We start from the raw sequence: 20,755 nt of genomic DNA on the forward strand, positions 1-20,755 counted from the left end.
CCAATTCCATGTTCAATTTCCTGAGTATCCTTATGATCCCAGATTTGATCACATCTGTTTCCAACAACATTTTTGCTCTCTGAAAATCTCACAAGCATGTTTTTGGTATTTTGTCAGAACTTTCACTTTGTTTTTGGTGGGAACTTTTCACTGAATCATCTAAATCCTCATATTGGAAAACTATTTCCCCACCACCATTTTTTCATCATATTTTATTTCTACTACTTTGCTCCCTTTCTGAATGACTTTGATGAGCCACCTTTTTTTCCCCCAAGCTCTGATCTGGAAATATCCTGTATTTTAATGCCTGTGATATCCAATTTTATTTATTTAGTTTTTTATCCCATGTGTTTTTCAATACATTGGATCAAAGGATTATTTATAAAAAAGAAAAGAAAAGAAATGAATCTCTTCAAACCCCACATTAGTTTGCCCTCATATCTAAAGGGAGAAAAGACAGTCGTGACACTTTTCTGGCTGACAGAAGAATGCAAAAGCTCGTGTACAAGGGAAATGACAGAAAATGCACTTCCCACCACAAGCTACTGTATGTGTCGCTTCAAGATTTATGTGTATGTCTCACAGGAATCCTTTACACTTTAAAGTCGCAGGGATTTCCTGTGTGCAGATGAGGCAAGACACAATAATGATGAAAATACAGGCCTGTGTACCTCTGAAACCCAGGGGCTCTCACTCCAGCGTGGGCGAGGCCCTAGATTCTAGCTTCTTTAAACCACTGTCCTGTGGAGCGCCGCAGCCTTCAACGTCACCTCACAGTGAAGGGGCTTTCCAGTTCAGAGGCGCCCTGTCGCCCCTTCATCCCTCACCCCAGTGGTAATGAAACTGTCCCCTGAAGAGGGGTGCCCTTTGCCGTCACCCGGGGGCTGATTAGGAGCAGAATCCCCGAGCCACGCCCTGGCCCCCTGGAGCAGGACTCTGCTCTAACAAGCTCGGTGGGTGATTAAGGCTTAATCCTCAGTCCTGTGTCTTCCAAAGTTCTTCACTTTTAATTAGAGTCGCTGATAATTAGTTTCCAGCAATCACTTTATTTTTATCGCTAAAAGGGCTTATATTTTTCTACCTTCACAGAAATAATGAGTGAAAAATGAAATAAATGAGATTAAAGAATCAATAAAGTTAATTTCTTAACGGGTTTCTTTTTAGTACTACGTCAAGAGTTAACACATCCTGCAATTATCTGCCCACGGCTTTGGGCCTCTGAAAATGACTTAGTTTTCACAATGTATTATTTGAATTGAGGTAAAAGGGCATGGCCACTGGAAGAAAATAATTTTCACACAGACTCTTACCTGACTGCAAAGTCCAGTACTCTTTAGGTAATATTTTCCTGTGTCTGCTCATTTTACACTAATACAGCAAGTTTGCTAGAGACAAAACACATATTGTCATGTGAAAAAAATTTACATTAACAGCTATATTCATAAGAATTTGTGTCCACAAATTAAATAAGTGGTATTAATTTCTGTTAATTATATTGATGGCTTTGGTCGTAAAAGTTCGTGGGTCCAGGCTTTTTGTTTCTTTTGTTTTGGTGGCAAGTGAAGACATCAGAAGAGGAGCTTTTCAACCAGGTGACCTACTGCTTGAAAGCTTAGATTTAATCCTAAATATAATCTCAACTGGCTAATACAGAAGTCTAATTAGTTTAGTAAAAAGAATGGTGAGAGCAAGTAAGTTCTCAGCCAGACAGTGCTTCTCAGTGGCGCGTTGTTTGTATCTGGGGTGGGACAATCGCTGGTTGTCTTAGACCACCTGGAGGGGTCGGAGGCTGAGCAGCCCTGGCCAAGCTCCTTGCACCCCCCAGTCCGTCAGAGGGCAGAACGCTCCACACATTTCGAATGCCCGAAGGGTCAACAACAGTAAAGAACAACTCTTCAGGGACGTGCCTTGCTTTGTAAAATGGGATAAGCAGCGCTTTCCTCCTTGGAGCGTCATGAAGGTTTAGGAGTTATTGTATGTGAAGAGCTTAGACACAGTACCGGCTCCATACTGGTGAACTCTTACTATTTTAACTCCTCGGTGCCCTCGGTTTATTAAGCACTCAGCTAAGCTGTTACTACTATCAGCAGCAGCATCTGCTATTTTTAGACCATTTAGCTCAGGGACACGATTCCCCGAAGGACCTCCGGTGGGCTGGTAGGAATACAGAAGGTAACAGGTTTTACAGTGTGAGTTCTGAAAGCGATGATCATTTTCACAAAGTGAGACAAGCTTGGCTGGATAAGCCTCATGACATATCCCAAAGCTGTGGACTTTGCACCTGACGTCGCAGCTCCCTGATGTTGGCTGTAAAGGTGCAGGGGCTTCATAGGGCCTCGGACCCCAAAGTTTGCTGCAAATTTGCTGTGAAAGTCAGCTCCTCACAGCTTCCTCCTCACACCAACAGCATAGTTCCTCATGTTTTAGCCAAAGTAATGGTTATCTCGTAATCAGCATCTTAAAAAGTGCGTCAACGGTTATGATACTTAGAGCATCTCCTTGCTGAGGATTAGCCTCTGCCCTGCCCCCTCCCCGCGACTCCCAGAAGCACGTAGTGCTTCGGCTGCTGTACCTTTGAACACTGCCTGCCCCGAGTGCGTCTTGTTTTGAGAAAAGAGCAGTGTGGTGGATTGAAGCTGTGTGGACCGCAGAAAATCAAGGTCTTAGGGCTGTCCTCTCCTGGGGTGTGGACCCATTGATTAATAGGTGGGCTTTTTAAAATTTATTTATTTTTGTTTATTTCTCTCCCTGCCGTCCCCTCTCCCCCAGTTGTCTGCTCTCTGTGTCCATTCGCTGTGTGTTCTTCTGTGTCCGCTTGTATTCTTGCCAGCAGTACCGCGAATCTGTGTCTCTCTTCGTTGCGTCATCTTGCTGCGTCAGCTTTCCGTGTGCACAGCACGACTTCCTGGGCAGGCTGCACTTTTTTTGCATGGGGTAACTGTCCTTACGGGGCGCACTCCTTGTGTGTGGGGCTCCCCTATGCAGGGGACACCCCTGAGTGGCAGGGCTCTTCCTGCGTGCATCAGCACTGCGCGTGGGCCAGCTCCACGCGGGTCAGGAGGCCCTGGGTTTGAACCCTGGACCTCCCATGTGGTAGGCGGGCGCCCTATCCGTTGGGCCACATCCGCTCACCGGGTGGGCTCTTTTGATGAAGGCGTGGCCCACGGTGTGTCTTAATCTTCTTACTGGAGCCTTTGTAAGAGAACGGAATTCAGACGGAGAGAAAGCCACGGCAGCTGAGCAAGAAAGCCGTGAAAGCCAGAAGCTGAAAGCGGTGAAGAAGAGGGGAGGCCGGCAGCCGCGGTCACGTGCGCATCGTGGGCAACTGGTCTTGAAGGAGGAAGATTTCAAATGGTTTTTTTTGAACTTTATATATCCTTAGTTAATTATCTCCAATTTGTTCAGCTTGGTGATTACTTTGAACTCTTTTGATACTAAAATTTTATGGTGGTTGTGAAGGGGGAAGTAGCATCATTGGCCTGACAGCTCTTGCCAGGAATTTGCATTGCTCACTGCTAGTATATTAGGAACCCGAGATCCCAGAATCGCAGTAGTAATAAAATAAACAGCAGTCATTTTTTCCTGCCTTATTCTATATTCAGATGTGGAATTTCTGTCTGCCAAGAAGAAATGTGACATCACTTTGGTGCCAATGGGCAGAAAATTCTACCTGTCCTGCATAGGAGAAGTTTGGAATGCTCTTAATAACTGGCTTTTAATCCTTGATCTAAGGGTAGAAAGAAATTGATCATGAATCTCTAATAATGTTCTATCTTTTAAACAAGTAGGTACTTTTTAAAATTTGATTAATGCCCATTTGTGTTTCATGGGTTCTATTAATAAAAAAAGTTTAGGACCCCAATCCATTGTCATTTATTCCCCTTGTACTTTTCCAAGAATTGTGGGGTTTTATGCAAAGCTACCATGCACCTTCTTTTTCTGTAATTAGGAGGAAGAATTGTCCCTGCCTCCTTTACATGTTGTTCTTTGTTGTGGTCCAGAAATGCCAAACCTTTTTAAAGACAGTGTAACTCTTGAGTCCTCAACTTGACTGCACAACCCTGAGCTGCTTGGCTCCTCAGTTCCACCAGTTCTGTAGGAGAGCTGTGCTGTGTGGACGGCTCAGGGTCGCACGTGTCCCTTGTGAAAAATAGAACTTTTTAAAAAATAATTAATTTATTTTTTATTTCTCTTCCCTTCCCTGGCCCCTCCCCAGTTGTATGTTCTCTGTGTCAATTTGCTGTGTATTCTTCTGTGTACTCTTGCTGTGTCAGCTCTCCATGTGTGCGGCGCCATTCCTGGGCAGGCTGCACTTTTTTCACGCAGGGCAGCTCTCCTTACGGGGTGCAGTCCTTGCACGTGGGGCTCCCCTACGTGGGGGACACCCCTGCGTGGCACGGCACTCCTTGCGCGCATCAGCACTGCGCGTGGGCCAGCTCCACACGGGTCAAAGAGGCCTGCGGTTTGAACCCTGGACCTCCCATGTGGTAGGCAGATGCTCTATCCGTTGAGCCAAATCAGCTTCCCTGAACAGTAGAACTTTTAAGAGATATCTGTATCATATTTGAAGATTGTTTGCCATAAATCTGAAGTTTGAACCTATGTATTTCAATTTAGTATGCTAAACAAGTACTGAATTAATGTAACAGTCTTTTTACAATATTATAGTCTCAATTCAAAATTTAACTGAAAATATAAACCCAAATGATTTCTATATCATGAATTGAACTGTAAATGTAATTGCGTGTGATACTGAATACACAGATAAAATGTTTTTAATTCCTTGTCCAAAAAAAAGAAAATCAGTTATGGACACGGTCTGCCCTGGGGCACAATTCCTCTCCGGCTGTGGACCGGAGAGACCTGGAGAACAAGTTACCTGCCTCCAATATCCAGCGGAGGGAAAGGCATCAGATGAGCATTCCCATTCCCATGGGGAGAAATTGGGAGGAAAACAGGAGCCTGGGTAACAAACCCCAAACCCTGCCGGGCAAACTCCATTAGCTTTAGGCCTGAGGGCGCGGCCGCCCACCCTGGGGGCCTGCCCGGGGCCCTGCGCTCAGCTGCACCCCACACCGGGCTGTCCGGCCTCTCGGCACGCCCCCAGGCATCTGAGGAACGGGCGGCAGCGCTCCCCAAGAGGGGCTGGCAGCTCAGGCCACGCGCACCCTTCCACGCGCACGGTGGGCCCTCGTCTTGGCCCAAGAAGATGTCTCAGTCCAGTCCTTGGCTGCCATGGTTTTGCCACTGACATCATTTTCTTTCAATCTATCCCTTTAGTCCAGGCCGGCAGTGGTTCTGCTCACCGCTAGACCTAGAACCCCCCAGGCCTTCTCGGCTGCCTGGGGCTCCAGCTCTGGCTGGCTCCACCTTCAGTTAACCCCCACATGGGCACTGTTCTCTGGGGACTCGCTTTCCACAAGCCCAGAATTTTCCAAACCATCAAGTTCCGGTTTCTTGGTGCCCAGGAGTTCAATTCTCAGCTTATCGCTTGCTTCTCACATTTTACTATAAACTGCAAGGAAAAACCCGGCTGCACTTGCCACATCTAGCTTGGAAAAATCTCCTCAGCTAAATATCCAAGCTGGTCACTTTCAAATTCTGCCTTCCATCTGATGTCAAGACTCGATTTTTCCAAGTTCTCTGCCACTGTAAAACAAGGATCGCCTTTCTGCCAGCCTGCGGTGACACGTTCCTCATTCTAAGGCCTCATCAGAAGTGCTTCAGTGTCCGTCTTTCTACCAAGTCTCTTCACAGCGGTCTAGGCCTTTCCATCAAGCGCCTCCCAGTTCTTCCAGCGTGTACCCCTCACCCATTTATAACACTGTTCATCCGTTTTTGGTGTTTGCAATAGCAGCACCCACTCTCCTGGTACCACAATCCGCTCGAGTCTGCTGGAGCTGCTCAAGCAGACACCACCAAGTGGGTGGCTCTCCGCGGTGGGAATTTACTAGTTTACAAGCTTACAGTTTCAAGACGGAGAAAAACACCAAATCAAGGCACCATCAGGTTTTCTCCTTGAAGAGAAATTGAAGAAAACTAAATGACCCCCACATATAATTCTGAATTTAAACAATATTCTGTGCAGAAGAGCATCCGTTTTCTGAGAGAGGTGTAGGCCTTCATTAAGTTTTAATTCTCTGCAGAGTTTTCCACAATTTTATTTCCTTCCCCACAGATTTATGGAATGTATTTAATAGAATCTTCCATTTCAGCTAAAAGAGTTGTAATTCAAAGATTTACTAAAGTACTCTATGCATTCTATCTCTACAGAAACACCTAATAATCACCGCAGTTGGTTTGTGCAGGGTTAACATTTTCAGTGTTAAAATTGTTAAACATTATGCTTATTGTACATCACTTCTCCATAATAAGCCTAAACTTCACAATGATTTACTGAACATTTTACTTAAATTACTAATTAAATAATTGAAAAATGTACTGCACCAAACTAAACTGAATTAAAATAAGTAACACTAACCTTCAAAACAGTCCATCTATTTCACATCTATTTCAAAACTACCTTTGCTAGCTAACCACTTTCCCAATGTTTTGGCCTGAAAAATCAGAAAAATCTACACAAAATTTTTATTGCAATCATACAAGGGTTACATTAGCTCAAATACAACAAATACTAGGATGCATCTGTAGATTTATTAAACTGCAGTTCAAAGCACAGATTGACATATTCTAAACACATTAAACATATCTAATGAAGCCACACTGGTCTTTTACTGATATTGATGTATCTGGTGAAAGACATTCAGTTTACACGACTTTTTAACATGAATCTTTAGTATAAAAATTGTCCTTATATGTAAACAATGTAATGGGGAACCATTTTGTCACATATTTTATTTTAAATGCTTAGGGGCAGGGCAAACTGGAAAGTTTAAATCTAGATGCATTGTCTAAGTCACCCATTACCCCCAATGAATTATACTTGGAAGCTGATTTTGTCTGGTCCCAAATAGCTATAAACTAATAGTTTGTGTTTCCAAGAAAACTAATAGAAAAAGATTGTTCAAATTTTTCCACAACGGAATGTTCACCAGACAAGTTTAACCGCACTTTTAGACCTGAAGACGCGCCGGTGCTGGCTTCGACTTCGGTGGGGAGACTGTCTTCTTGGCTCAGTGGAAGGCAAGAAGCCACAAGGACGTTCTTCACCATGTGGCTGAAGTAATCCCAGCATCTTGCATCCCATACCAACAACTAAGTGCCATCATGTAATAAAGAGCTGGTCTCTGAATTAAAAGCAGATGGTTCATGGAAAGAATCTGCTCCCATATTATCAAAGCCTAGCCAGGAAGAAGGCAGTTTTCCAGTTTGACCCAGCTCATCACAAGACGGACCCCAAAGCTGGCTTGTGAGCAGGGGCTCAGTGTCCTTCGTTCCTGTGAACCTCTGGAATGGTATTTAAGTCCTCTGACAATTTACTTGAAAAAGAACCATAAATACCATCTTTCATACATACATAAAGGCTGGGTCTCACTTCCGTTTTTCATACTGCAGAGGAAAACCGATCATTTTTAACAACTTCCTTTGCAATGATATTAACTGCAAGTGTAACTGCTTCCAGGTTCTAACACCATCCTAAGGCCAGATCCTTAAGAAAGGAGATATCCAACAAAGGGCTAATAACGTGATTAACCTCTTCCAACTAGAGTTCAGTTGCTGGGAAGCTGCACCCATGTCTAACAAGTTCATCTTGAAGCCAGATCCTCCAGTCATGTCACACATCAAGCCTCAGACGGAACATGTACGTGCACTGGAGATACTTCGCAAGCACTGGGAACGTGAGATTTCACCCCAGTTACTTGGACATCAGGTTCCTCAGCACATTCCAAGAGGTGCCTGCAGTCTTCAGTGCAGTGCCAAGCTACATGTTACTGTCTTCACCTCCGTGTTATATTCTCTTTAAACATGTATTAAGACCTTGGCATTTGGGTGATTATGTGCAATTTTCTTCAATTCAATTTCATTGTCCCATAATGATATTCCCTCCAATTTTTGCTGCATGTTTTACACTTGCTCGCATGGACTTATATAAATAAATAATGTCCCCTGGAGACACATCCAATTCTTGCACTAAAACCATTTCATTTTTACTAGAGCAAGCAAATCCAGTTCCAAGAGCTGCCAAAATCTCAAGTACAGCTGGAGTGGAGTTGCACTTTACTGTGTAGAATGGCTTTTTCTGAGTCACTACATTCCGCCACTGACTGTGATTCATAGTTTTTCCAAGTTCTCACAAAAAAATACATTTTTCCTGTCAGCGTGTGTTCATAAGCATAGCTTTCAGTAAGGTTTCCAAGATCTGTTCCTTTGACCAACAGGCTGACAGAGTACTTTGCCTCATCAATAAATCCTTTCATCTCAGCTGTATTCCCCGAAGCCAAAAGTCATAAACCAGGAAAAACCAGAGACGGGCCACCAAGCCTACGTCTGGGTCCCTGGAGGAGATGGAGCCCCATCAGCAGCTTGTTCCCAGGGTGGCTCAGGGTTGAAGTCCAGCTGCTCTCTACACAGCAGGCTCTCTGCGGAGCTGTGTACTTGGTCTGAAAGTTTGCCCAAAGTCAGCTGCCACATGGCGAAGCAAGATGGCGGCTGATCTCCGCCCAGGCGCCTGCCTTCCCCTCTAGAAGCTGCCAGCTCTCGGAGCTCAGCTGAGGGCAGCCAGGCACAGGGCTTGTCTCTTACGGGGCCTCCGTGCTCAGTCTCGCTGCTCTGCTTTCTTCCCAAGTTCGCCTGTTATTTTTCAGGCGAATGGCTCATCTCTCCCTGGACCTCAGCTCTTGAGCCTCATGGGGCTTCTCTTGAACTCAGCTGTGGGCAAAACTGGAGTCCTTTTCTCACGTGGCAGGGTCAAAAATGGCAGAGCTCTATAACCACTTTTGATGAGTCTTTCTACTTAATAGTGTTACTGGAACGACGTAAGGCTTTGGGGATTTTGTGGTAGAATGAATGTATTTTGCATATGGAAAGCACATGTCTTTTTGGGGCCCACAGGGTGGAGAGTGATGGTTTAAAGCTCTGGGGACCCCAGAAGTCATGTTCTGGAAGCTAATGCCTTCCTGTGGGCGCACAGCTATTGTAAGTGGGGCCTTTAGATGAGGTTCCTTGAGCTAAGCTGTGGCCTCGGGTTAGCCTTAATCCTCTTCCTGCAGTCCTTTATAAGAGAATGAAATTCAGACAGAGAGAGAGAAAGCCACGGACGCCAGAAGCTGGAAGAGCAGGGAGAGCCCAGCAGACGATGCCAAGTGCCCTGCCATGAACCGAGGAGCCAGGGTCCCCTAGCCACTGTTCAGGGAGGAAGTGTCACCTGCTGATGCCTTGATTTGGGCATTTTTCTCAGCCTCAAAGCCATTTGCTTATAAAGTCATAAGTTCCCATGGTTGAGCTCACCCAGGGACACACACACACACACAAAAAAAACCCATTTTCAGAAGCCAACCCATTTTATAGGATTTGAGCCTCTTTAGCAGCCTAGAACAAGCACATACCCAGATTTTTCCCAAAATTTGCATGCAAGCTTCTGCCATTCGGCTACTTCATCCCCTAGCCCTGTATACCCTAATGCACGTCGCCATGGTGTGGACACTCTCCACGCAGCTTCTGTTGCCTTGCTGGCCTTCGCCCGGTAGCCGCAGCTCTGGGCAGTAAGTGCCCGGTACACAGGTAAGGCCTGCCCGCCAGGGTGGGGCCGCTGTCTTCAGCCTCCACAGGCCCCGTGGGGGGCGCAGGCCCGGCTGCGTGTCCCCTCTGTCCTTTCAGGGCGAGGCCGCCTGCTGGGTCAGAGGCTGCAGCACCGCTTTTCCTAAGAACGTCCTGCTGATGGGAGGGGAGCAGAATGTGTCTCCTCATGCATTGCTGCTTTCAATTCAAACAGTTCTTCCTTAGGTACGCTTCCCCTTGGGTTTAACTGACATGAATAAGCAAATTATAAAAACATTACAGGATGCCTTGCCTAGAAGCGACTGCAGTTGACTTCGATGTTAATGAGGCTTGAAAATAATTTGGCAAATCCGATGGCAGCGGCATTGACGCACCACGAAGCGGGCAGTGTCTGTCGGCACCTGCCGTGGAGAGCCGGCAAGGGAGCCGGAGACGGGCCTCGGGTATGGCTCTCGGGACGACTCGCGTCCTGTTACCTTAGGAGTTAAGAAATGTTCAGAATGGAGAAAGGCGATTTGCAGCCTATGCCATGTAAATTACAATGGCTTCAGTGGGGCCAGGTGTGGCATCTGATGAGCAACTGTTATTAACATTTCTAGGAGACACCTGTGAGCGTCCACAGTAGAGAAACATGAAAGTCCTCACATCAGGCAAGTGCGATTTTGCTAGTAGACATGAGTTTAGGACTTCTGAATATCGCTACGATTTATGGTAAAACTTTTGTTCAGAGCGTCTTGGATTTTGAAACCGTGGCTGTCATAGATAGACATAGTAATTGCCCTACGATGGGGCAGTTCTCAAGTCTGTATACTTCAACTTAGAGCATCAGCTCATTTTGGATGTGACAGGTCATATTTTCTTGGTCCCCTTGTTGCTTCAGTTTATTTTGGGCAGGAGCCAAAGCACTGCTGCCTTCTCAGAGAAAGCTTGGTGCCTCTATATCCAGCCCTCACACCTGGTTGGTGTGGGCAGTTTGTGGGGATGTGGAGGGAAGCTGTGCATACCTGCATGTCCAGGCCCTAGACCTGGTTGGTGTTGGTAGTTTGTAGTTTGTGAAGTCGTAGAGGGACCCAGGCAGGGGCATCACACCTTGCTGAGGGAGTGCGCAGCTTTTAAGAGTTTCTTCCCTAAGATGAAGAACCTTTTGAAAACAGTACACCATAGCCATGCCGCCTGTCGATCTCTTCTTAACTTACCAGGGTCCATCTATCCACTTGATTTATGTTTTCCCATCTGGGAATATTTACCTAACCTGATTTAGGGCGAAATCTGTGCTTGCCTTGGGTATTATTACTCTTGAGTGAGTTCCTTCTTTGAGTTTCATTCATAAAAGGAAAGTTAGTCCATGAGCCCCACCTCTGTGTCTGATGACAAATAAAAAGTCCCCTTCCTCAAGATCCCAGACTGTTTTCTGCTGAGTAATTGTTGTAATAACTATAAAAATATACACCATCTACAATTTGAAGTGTCTCCTGCAGTTGTGCAGTGTGCAACCTACAGTCACACACTGCCCGCCTCTGTTATAATGTTTGGAAGACCAAATGGGATGGGGAATATGAAACTATGTATAAATTGTAAAACATTGTCCATTACAATTATTATTGTCCTACGACCTGCCATCAGTTTCTGATGTGCCAGGAAGGTTTCCGCATCCACCTTGTAGAAACAGGCAATACAGAATGATAGAAAGTATGAGAACAGCAAATGGTGATAAGCCAATAAAAAGTTAGTGGTGCTTCTTGTCCCTAGAGGAAATTGGAGAGAATATTCTACTGAATTTTAGTTCATCTGTGGTTATAGAATAAATCACAGGAATATTTTAAGTTTACTCAGTCTTGCTAGGCTTCACATAACATAGAAGCATATGCACAAAAAAATACAGTAAGAAAATGTACTTTATTCATATGAGTCCTTTTAAACTTGATGATAGACCTTGATAGTAAACAGCTCAATTAGTGTCATCCTTTACTCACTAAGAGAAATTTCTCAGAGTATTTTGGCTTTTTGGTGCCCTCATGACTTAGTTATTTCAAATAGATTATAATTGACATTTTCCAGTGACAGTCAAGGTCCTTAATTTATTAGAATAAAAATAAGTAGATCCTGTTTGGAAACACTAACTAAATTTCCTAATCTATTTAAAGGAACACTCAATGCTTGTGCTAAAATTTCTGACTTTGCTAAATATCCTGTTTAACTTCACATCCATATAGAGACAAACTAAGCAGAGTTTTTGTTTTTTCTTTTTATTCAGTATCATACTAGATTATAATTTCATATGTAGTGTGAGAAAACAATAATGTTTCTATAAAGCTTAAATTAATATATTTTGTGGGTGTGCATGAAATAAAGATTCATATTATGTTTGAATCTATAGGCAGTTTTAGCTTTTCCTATAATGAGAGTAAGTGGTCAGTTTGCTATATGTCCTCTAAGAATATAAATCACTTCATTTATATTTGCTTAATTTGTGCTTATAACAACTGTCTGGGATAGAAATTTATTTTCTCCATTTTACGATAAAACTTTTACTGTACACTAACTGTTTATATATGTTCATGTATAAATGATATAAATATAATAATAATAGGGTGGGTTAGGGGAAAATACTTTGGTTATTAGTAAATATTTTGACAATGCTCTTTAATCATTAGTTTAAAATGTTTAACTGTAGCAGTTTGACATAGTTATGAATTCCAAAAATAGATACTGGATTATGTTTGTAATCTGGTCTGTACCTGGGCCTGATTAAGTTATGATTAGGGCTTTGATGGGGCCACGTCATTAGGGCGTTGAGTCTCCATCCCTTGGTGGGTGGGGACTCACAGATAAAAGGCAGAGGACAGAGTTGAGGGTTTCTGATGTTGGAGTTCTGATGTTAGAGTTTGATGCTGAAGTCTTAAGCTGGAGCCCCAGGAAGTAAACTCACAGAGCAAAGAGAAGCAAGCCCCAGGAAGGGAGGAACTCTGAACCCAGAGAGAAGCCTGAACCCTGGCAGACATTGGCAGTCGTCTTGCTCCAACACGTGAAAATAGACTTTGGTGAGGGAAGTAACTTCTGCTTTATGGCCTGGAATCTGTGAGCTCCTACCCCAAATAAATACCCTTTATAAAAACCAACCAATTTCTGGTATTTTGCATCAGCACCCCTGGCTGACTAATACAACAATGCAAGGTATTGCTGGCAGGGTGAGTTATGAGAGTCCCATATGATGCTATGTATGTTTGTTTTGTAAGTTCACAACTATTACTATGTGCTTAATGTCTAGGTATGTTTATGTATGAGTGATATACTTCAATAAATTTTTTAAAAAATGAAAACAAAACTGAGATACAAAAATGTCTCATTTACTCAAAGTGAAAATCTAGTAAGTAGAGTTTCTGCATAGAGAATGACAAATATTATCTCTGCTTAACAAAGACATGCAGAATATTTCAAAATCCAAAACGCTCTAAATGAAGAGTTAAAATAAGACTGGGCATTTTCTGGTTTTTAAAACTTAGGACAAAATTGACAATTGAGGTAGTTTCACTATTACAGACTTTATTGTTAAAGATTAAACTCACAGGCTTTGTGGGCAAACTGTTACCTATCTCAGAAGTCTCACTGTCTCCACTCTGTCCATAATCACAAGGAAAGCATCTGCAAGCACAGTAAGTGGGGGCAGATATAGGGTTTTTGTTGTTGTTGTTGTTTATTTATTTCTCTCCCCTTTCCCACCCCCCAGTTGTCTGCACTGTGTTCATTCGCTGTGTGTTCTTCTGTGTCCGCTTATATTCTTGTCAGCGGCACCGGGAATCTGTGTCTCTTTTTGTTGCGTCATCTCTCCATGTGTGCGGTGCCACTTCTGGGCAGGCTGCACTTTTTTCACGCTGGGTGGCTGTCCTTACTGGGCATACTCCTTACATGTGGGGCTCTCCTATGCAGGGGACACCCCTGCTTGGCATGGCACTCCCTGCGCGCATCAGCACTCCATGTGGGCCAGCTCCACACGGGTCAGGAGGCCCTGGGTTTGAACCCTGGACCTCCCTTGTGGTAGGTGGACACTCTATCCATTGAGCCAAATCCGCTTCCCAGGTATAGGTTTTTTTAAAAAGCTTGACTGAGAAGCAACTCACATATCATATAATCCACCAATTTGTATCAAGTTACATTTGGTTTTGGCATATTCACAAAGTTGTGTAACCATTATCACAATTAAGCCTGTTTCATCACGCCATAAAGAACCCATGCCTGTTAGCATCACTCTGTTTCACCCAGCCCCCCGCACCCGGCAGCCACTCGTCTACCTTCTATCCGTATGGGCTCGCCTGCTGTGGACTGTCCTGTAAATGGAGCCGTCCGCTGTGGGGTCTGCTGTGCTGCCTTTCCCCTTTGCACCTTGTTCTCCAGGTTCCTCCTTGTTGAAGCAGGTATGGGCACTTCATCCCTCTTCGTGGCTGGATGGTCCCCTGGGTGGACGGACCGCGTTTCATTCATCCTCTCATCACCGTGGACACTCGAGGTTTTCATTATAGGGCTAGTGAACGACACTGTTAGGAACACTCACGTACAGGCTTTTGCGGGGACATATGCCATCATTTCTCTTGGGTGTAAACTAGAAGTGGAATTGCTGTTTCATATGGTAATGCTACATTTAAACTTGGAGGAACTGTTAGGCTGTGTGTGAAGCACTTCCCACCAGCAATTTGTGAGAGTTCTAATTTTCCACATCCTTGTCAACACTTGTCATTATCTACCTTTTTCATCTTAGCCATGTTAGTAGTTTTATGTGGTATCTCATTGTAGTTTTGATTTGCATTTCCTAGATGACTAATGATATTGAGCATCTTTTTATGTGCTTATTGGCCGTTTGTATTTTTTTCCTCTGAAGAAACTCTATTCAAGATCTTTTGCCCACATTTTAATTGAGTTGTCATTTGATTTTTTTTTTTAAGAGTTCTTTGAATATGCTAGGTACAAGTATCTTATCAGATATATGATTTGCAAATATTTTCCTCCATTCTATGGGTTGTCTGCTCACTTTCTTGCTGGTTTCCTTTGAAGCACAAAAGTTTTAATTGACGGTTTCCAGTTTATTTTTCTTCAGTTTACTTGTGCCTTTGGTATCATATGTAAGAAACCATTGCTTAATCTAAGGCCATGAAGATTTCTATGTTTCTCCTAAGAGGTTTATAGTTTTAACTCTTACGCTTATGTCTCCAGTCAATTTTTGGCTAGTTTTTGTATCTGGCATATAATGGAGATCTGTGGCATATGGGACTTTGCATTTTCTCCCCCAGCCCTCCCAGGTCTTTTTCCACTCCAAACAGTAGCAGGATCCCTAAATAGTTCAAACTGCCATCCCCTGGGACTGGGACTGCTCAGCGGCTCTCGCACTAGGATGCTAAGCTGTTTCTCCAGCAGCCTGCCGTGGCATCTGTCTCCCCCAGACTGCCTCACAGTCCGTATGGATAAGCCCTTCCCACCTTGTGAAAACAGCTGTTCCTTTAGAATCTGTTTCCTCTCCTCTGGGTTCAAGAGCAATTCACTGCATTCCTGGGAAAGCAGCCCCTTTCCCCCTGCTGCACGTAGACCTGCCCATCAAAGACCCCTCCTCTGGTGGTGAGTGCGGGTGTCAAGCCTCGGGGCTCCTCCCCTCATGGCCGAGGACCCCGCGGAAGCCCCGAGTCAGTGCTGTGGCTCCAGGCTGGACTGTCCGGGTCTCCTTTGGTCTGACGTATCCCCGTCAGTTGTGCGGGAAGCTGCTGCTTACTGTCATTGAAAACCCTCTTCTTTTCTTTTCCTGTCGAATTGTCTCGGCACCCTTGTCAAAACTCGGTTGGCCTTGAAAGTGAGGATTTATTTCTAGACTGTCAGTTCTGTTCCACTGACTCTATGTCTCTTCTAATGCCAGCACCACACTGCCCTGAGTGTTGTCACTTAACAGTAAATTTTAAAGTCAGAAAGTATGAGTCCTCCAACTTTGTTCATCTTTTTCAAGATGGTTTTGGCTATTCTAAGTCCCTGCCTTGCATTTACATCTGGATTTTAGGATCCGCTTGCCAATTTCTTCAGAAAAGCCATAGGGGACTTTTAAAAATTTTTTATTTTGAAATAATTTTGAATATGTAGAACACTTTCAAAAATAATACAAACCCCACACAGAGAAATACAAAATACCCCTATCCCCGCAGATACCCAGATCCACCAATTTTTTAAAAATTCTCTCCCCTCCCTCCCCCATTGTCTGCTCTCTGTGTCCCTTCGCTGTGTGTTCTTCTGTGGCTGCTTCCATTCTTGTCAGCGGCACTGGAAATCTGTGTCTCTTTTTGTTGCATCATCTTGTTGTGTCAGCTCTGTGTGTGTGCGGTGCCACTCCTGGGCAGGCTGCACTTTTATCGCTCCAGGCAGCTCTCCTTGCACGGCGCACTCCTTGCGCGTGGGGCTCCCCTATGCGAGGGGCGCCCCTGTGTGGCACGGCACTCCTTGCTCATGGCAGCACTGCGCGTGGGCCAGCTGCACACGGGCCAGGAAGCCCTGGGTATTGAGCCCTGGGCCTCCTATATGGTAGGCGGACGCTCTTATCGGTTGAGCCACGTTCACTTCCCCCTTGATGCATTGACTCCCTATTTTTTTTTTCAGTGCATTGGAAAATGATTTTTTTTCACCATGAAAATTCAAACTGGAATAAACAGTTTATGTGGATATTAATGTCTTTTTTTAAATTTTGGAAATTGTCTGCCATCATTCCTTTTTTTCCTGCTCCTTTCTCCCTTTTTCCTCCTTCTGGAATGCCCATGATGTGTAAATTATTATGCTTAATGCTGGCCCACAACTCCTGCATGCTCTGTTCACTCTTCTTCACTTTTTTCTCCTTTCTGTATCTCAGACCAGATGATTTCCATAGTTTTATCATCAAGTTCCCTGATTATTTCTTCTGCCGGCTCCAATCTTCTGTTGAACCCCTCTAGGGAATTTTTGTATTTCTGTTACTGTGGTCCTCAGCTTTGTTTGGTTCCTTTTCATAATTTCACTCTCTCTGTTGATACTATCATTGGTTCATCTCTTGTTTTCCTAAATTCCTTTAGTTATTTATCCATGTTTTCTATTAGCTCTTCGAGCATATTTAGAACTACTTTTTAAAGTCTTTGAGACGTCCCAGGTCTGGTCCTCCTCAATGATGATTTCTAATACTTTATCTCCTTTGCCGGGGCATCACTTTTTGTTTCTTTGTGTGTTTTGTAATCTTTTGTTGAAAGATTATGATATTTTAACATATCAAACATTTTGATATTCTACTGTATTATTACTGGAATGCAGACTTGAAACACCTTTTCCTTAAGCTTGTTTCTAGCTTATGGAACAGTATTGGGGAGTATTGCCATCTTAACAATATTAAATCTTTGGTCCATGAACATGGTATGTCTCCATTTATTTAGTTCTTTAATTTCTTTCAACAATATTTCATAGTTTTCAGAATATATGTTTTGTGCTTCTTTCATTAAATTAATTTCTTAGTATTTTATCTTTTTGATGGTACTGAAAATGGTATTGTTTTGCTTAATTTCATTTTTGACTGTTCATGGCTAATGTATAGAAATACATTTTTTGATTTATTCTTTGTATATCAATCTCATATCCTGCAACCTGACTGGACTTGTTTATTCTAATCATTTTTTTCATGAATTCCTTAGGAGTTTTGTATATACAAGGTGAGGTCATATGCAAGTAGAGATCATTTTGCCTTTTCCAAATAATCTGGATGCTTTTCATTTATTTCTCTTGTCCAGTTGCCGTAGCTAGAACCTCTAGTTCAGTGTTGCACAGAAGTGGTAGGAGCAATCCTCCCTGTCTTGTTCCTGACCTCAGGGGGAGCATTCAGTCTTTCACCATTAAATGTGATGTCAGCTATGGGTTTTTCATAGATGCCCTTATCAGCCTGAAGGAGTACCCTTCTATTCCTAGTTTGTTGCATCATTTTATCATGAAGGAGTGTTGAATTCTGTGAAATGCTTTCTTTATTGAGATTATCCTGTGATTATTTTTTTCCTGTATCCTATTAATATGGTGTATTACATTATTGATTTGGGGGATGTTAAAACAACATTCATTTCTAGGACAAATCCCACTTAGTAATGTTGTCTTCTTTTTATACAGTGCTAGGTTGAACTTGTTAGCATTTTGTTGGGGGCTTTTCTGATTGTATTCATGAGTCATTCATGGTTTTCTTTTCTTGTAATGACTTTGTCTAGTTTGGGGCAAGTAATACTTGCCTCCTGGCGTGAATTGGGAAGTGCTCTCTCCTCTCTTACTGTTTTTTAGTTTTGTTCAGCTAATTGGCTCATGTGTGTATGTGGAAGAGAGAGACGTTTCTTTTCATCATACTCTCCAAAGCAGATGCCCTTCTTTTCAAACTGTCAGGGTACAGACATGCTTGGCAGATTGCATCACTTCAAGCAGAGAAGAATAAATTATTTATTCCTGAGTTTTATTTGTATAATACTTATTGAAACTATGCTTATAGTTTCAAGAATCACACCAATCATTCCATCATCAAAATGAAAGTTAGATGATCAGAATAAAGATCCTATGGGACAGCCTATACAACTATAATTTTTTTCTGTAGAAGTCCCAGTGTTTGCAAATTCTGATGATCTTATGCTTTTTCCTTCACAAAATTATCCGTTAATCCTCAAACATATAAATTATTTTATTTAAAATGCAAAATCTCAGTCAAATTAAAAGTATTTTCTATGGTATGATATGGTATGATATGGTATGATAACACCATCATACTTATTAACACATAATGTTTAATTACACTGAGCCTACCATCAACCATTTACAAATTCTCCATTCAAGTTTTCTGGCAAGCTAATCGTGAAAAATAAAATCCCCAGATCCAGCTAGAAGATGAAGATTACAGGAAGAGAAACAAGACAACTGTTGTCAGGCAATATAGAATATTATAGTTAACTTAGCAAGTCTCTTTTGGATAATTTCTTTGCAAGTAGGAACTAAAATAGTAACACCTAAAATATATACCAATTTTCATCTTTAAAATGCTTTGTGCAGGGAAGCGGACTTTGCCCAGTGGTTAGGGCATCCGTCTACCACATGGGAGGTCCGCGGTTCAAACCCCAGGCCTCCTTGACCCATGTGGAGCTGGCCCATGTACAGCGCTGATGCACGCAAGGAGTGCCGTACCATGCAGGGGTGTCCCCCGCATAGGGGAGCCCCACGCACAAAGAGTGCACCCCATAAAGAGAGCCGCCCAGCGCAAAAGAAAGTGCAGCCTGCCTAAGAATGACGCCGCACACACAGAGAGCTGACACAAGATGATGCAACAGAAAGAAACATAGATTCCCATGCCACTGACAACAACAGAAGTGGACAAGAAGATGCAGCAAATAGACACAGAGAATAGACAACCAGGGTGGGGGGGAGGGGAGAGAAATAAATAAATAAATAAATCTTTTTTTAAAATGCTTTGTGCATATTAATTCAAAGCACAATGAATCTTTAATAGTTTAAGAACCTGTTCTCTGAAATCTAAATGCAATTTAAGGAACTCCAGGCCTCAATAGCTGAGTAAGAATATAATAATGAGGTTTTACAAAATTATCTACACTTTATTAATCTTCTTGCTCACTCTTGATATTTTGACTTATTAAACAGATCAACCTAAATTATCTGGGGGAAAATACATATGTGTATGTATTTTGGACATTGTTCTCTATTCGGTTGATTTTACTGGACATTTATTCAGTGTGTCAAACCATGTAGTTCGTAGAGCATACATGTATGAAAGAGACAATGTCCTATTTGATGTTTGCTGGATATGCTGTCATTGAAAACTGGCACACTTAGTCTTTGAGGCTTAGACAACGTATATACACGCTACATTCTACCACATACATACTACAGTGGATGGGAGATCTTCAGGGCCTTGGATTTGGCAGTGGTTTCTTAAATAAGACACCAAAAGTATGGCCAACAAATTTTTTTGAAAATTGGACTTCATAAAAGTGAAAACTTTTGTGCATCAGTGGGCATTATCAAGAAAGTGAAGAGACTGCCTAAGGAATAGGAGAGAATATTTGAAAATCGTATATTAGATAATGGCTTACTATCCAGAATAAAGAACTCTTATAACTCAACAACAGAAAGACAAACAACCCAACTTAAAAATGGGCAAAGAGCTTGACTAATTCTCCACAGAAGATAGATTAGTGGCTGATAAGCACATGGAAAGATGCTCAACAGCATTAGCCATCAAGGAAATGTAAATCAGAACCAAAAATGAGATTCCAGTTCCTACCCACTAGCATGGGTATTGTTTTAAAAAAATTTTTAGATGTTGGCAAGGATGTAGAGAATTTGGAACCCTGCGCACTGCTGGTGGGAATGTCAAACAGTGAAGTCAATGTGGAAAGCAGTTTGATGGTTCCTCAAAAGTTAAATATAGGGAAGCAGATGTGACTCAACCAGTTAGGTACCCACCTACCAAATGGAAGGTCCCAGGTTCGGGTCCTGGTGCCTCCTAGAGAAGACAAGCAGACACCCTCACCCACTGTGATGAGAGCTAGATGCCACAGCCTGCCACAACGAGAGCTAGAGGCTGCAGCCCACCACAACGAGAGCTAGACACCACATGCCGCAGCAACGAGCAGATGCCACAAGCCAGCAGATGCCACAGCCCACAGGGAGCGGGTGTGGCTCGGGCCGTGGGGCACTCGCCTCCCGTGTGGGAGATCCCAGGTTTGGTTCATGGTGCCTTTTGAAGAAGGCAAGCAAACAGTGAGCAGACAGACAGGAGAGCCATTGGAGAGGGGACATAAATTTATAATAAGATAAAGTAAATAAATCTTTTTTTTAATTTAAATGTAGAATTACCATGGCATCCAGCAATTCCACTCCTAGTATGTTCCCAAGAGAACTGAAAGCAGGAACCCAAACTGATCCTCAAACATCCATGTTCAGAGCAGCATATTCACAACCGCCGAAAGGTAGATACAGTCCAAGGACTCATCAACAAATGAACAATAAGCAAAATGTGGTCTATTTGTGTAGTGGAATTTTATTTAAACATTAA

General features: G+C 43.0%; 1 protein-coding gene and 1 pseudogene across 6 annotated transcripts in view; one reads left to right on the forward strand and one right to left on the reverse strand.

The window, feature by feature from the left end:
* BICD1 (BICD cargo adaptor 1) overlaps positions 1 to 20,755 on the forward strand; it is a 228,964-nt gene that overhangs the window by 157,571 nt on the left and 50,638 nt on the right. The gene's annotated exons all lie outside the window — the stretch shown is intronic.
* On the reverse strand, positions 436 to 8,378 carry LOC105745122 (antizyme inhibitor 1 pseudogene; annotated as a pseudogene).

This window comes from Dasypus novemcinctus, chromosome 20 (genome assembly GCF_030445035.2).
Source record: "Dasypus novemcinctus isolate mDasNov1 chromosome 20, mDasNov1.1.hap2, whole genome shotgun sequence".
Classification (NCBI taxonomy): Eukaryota; Metazoa; Chordata; class Mammalia; order Cingulata; family Dasypodidae; genus Dasypus; species Dasypus novemcinctus.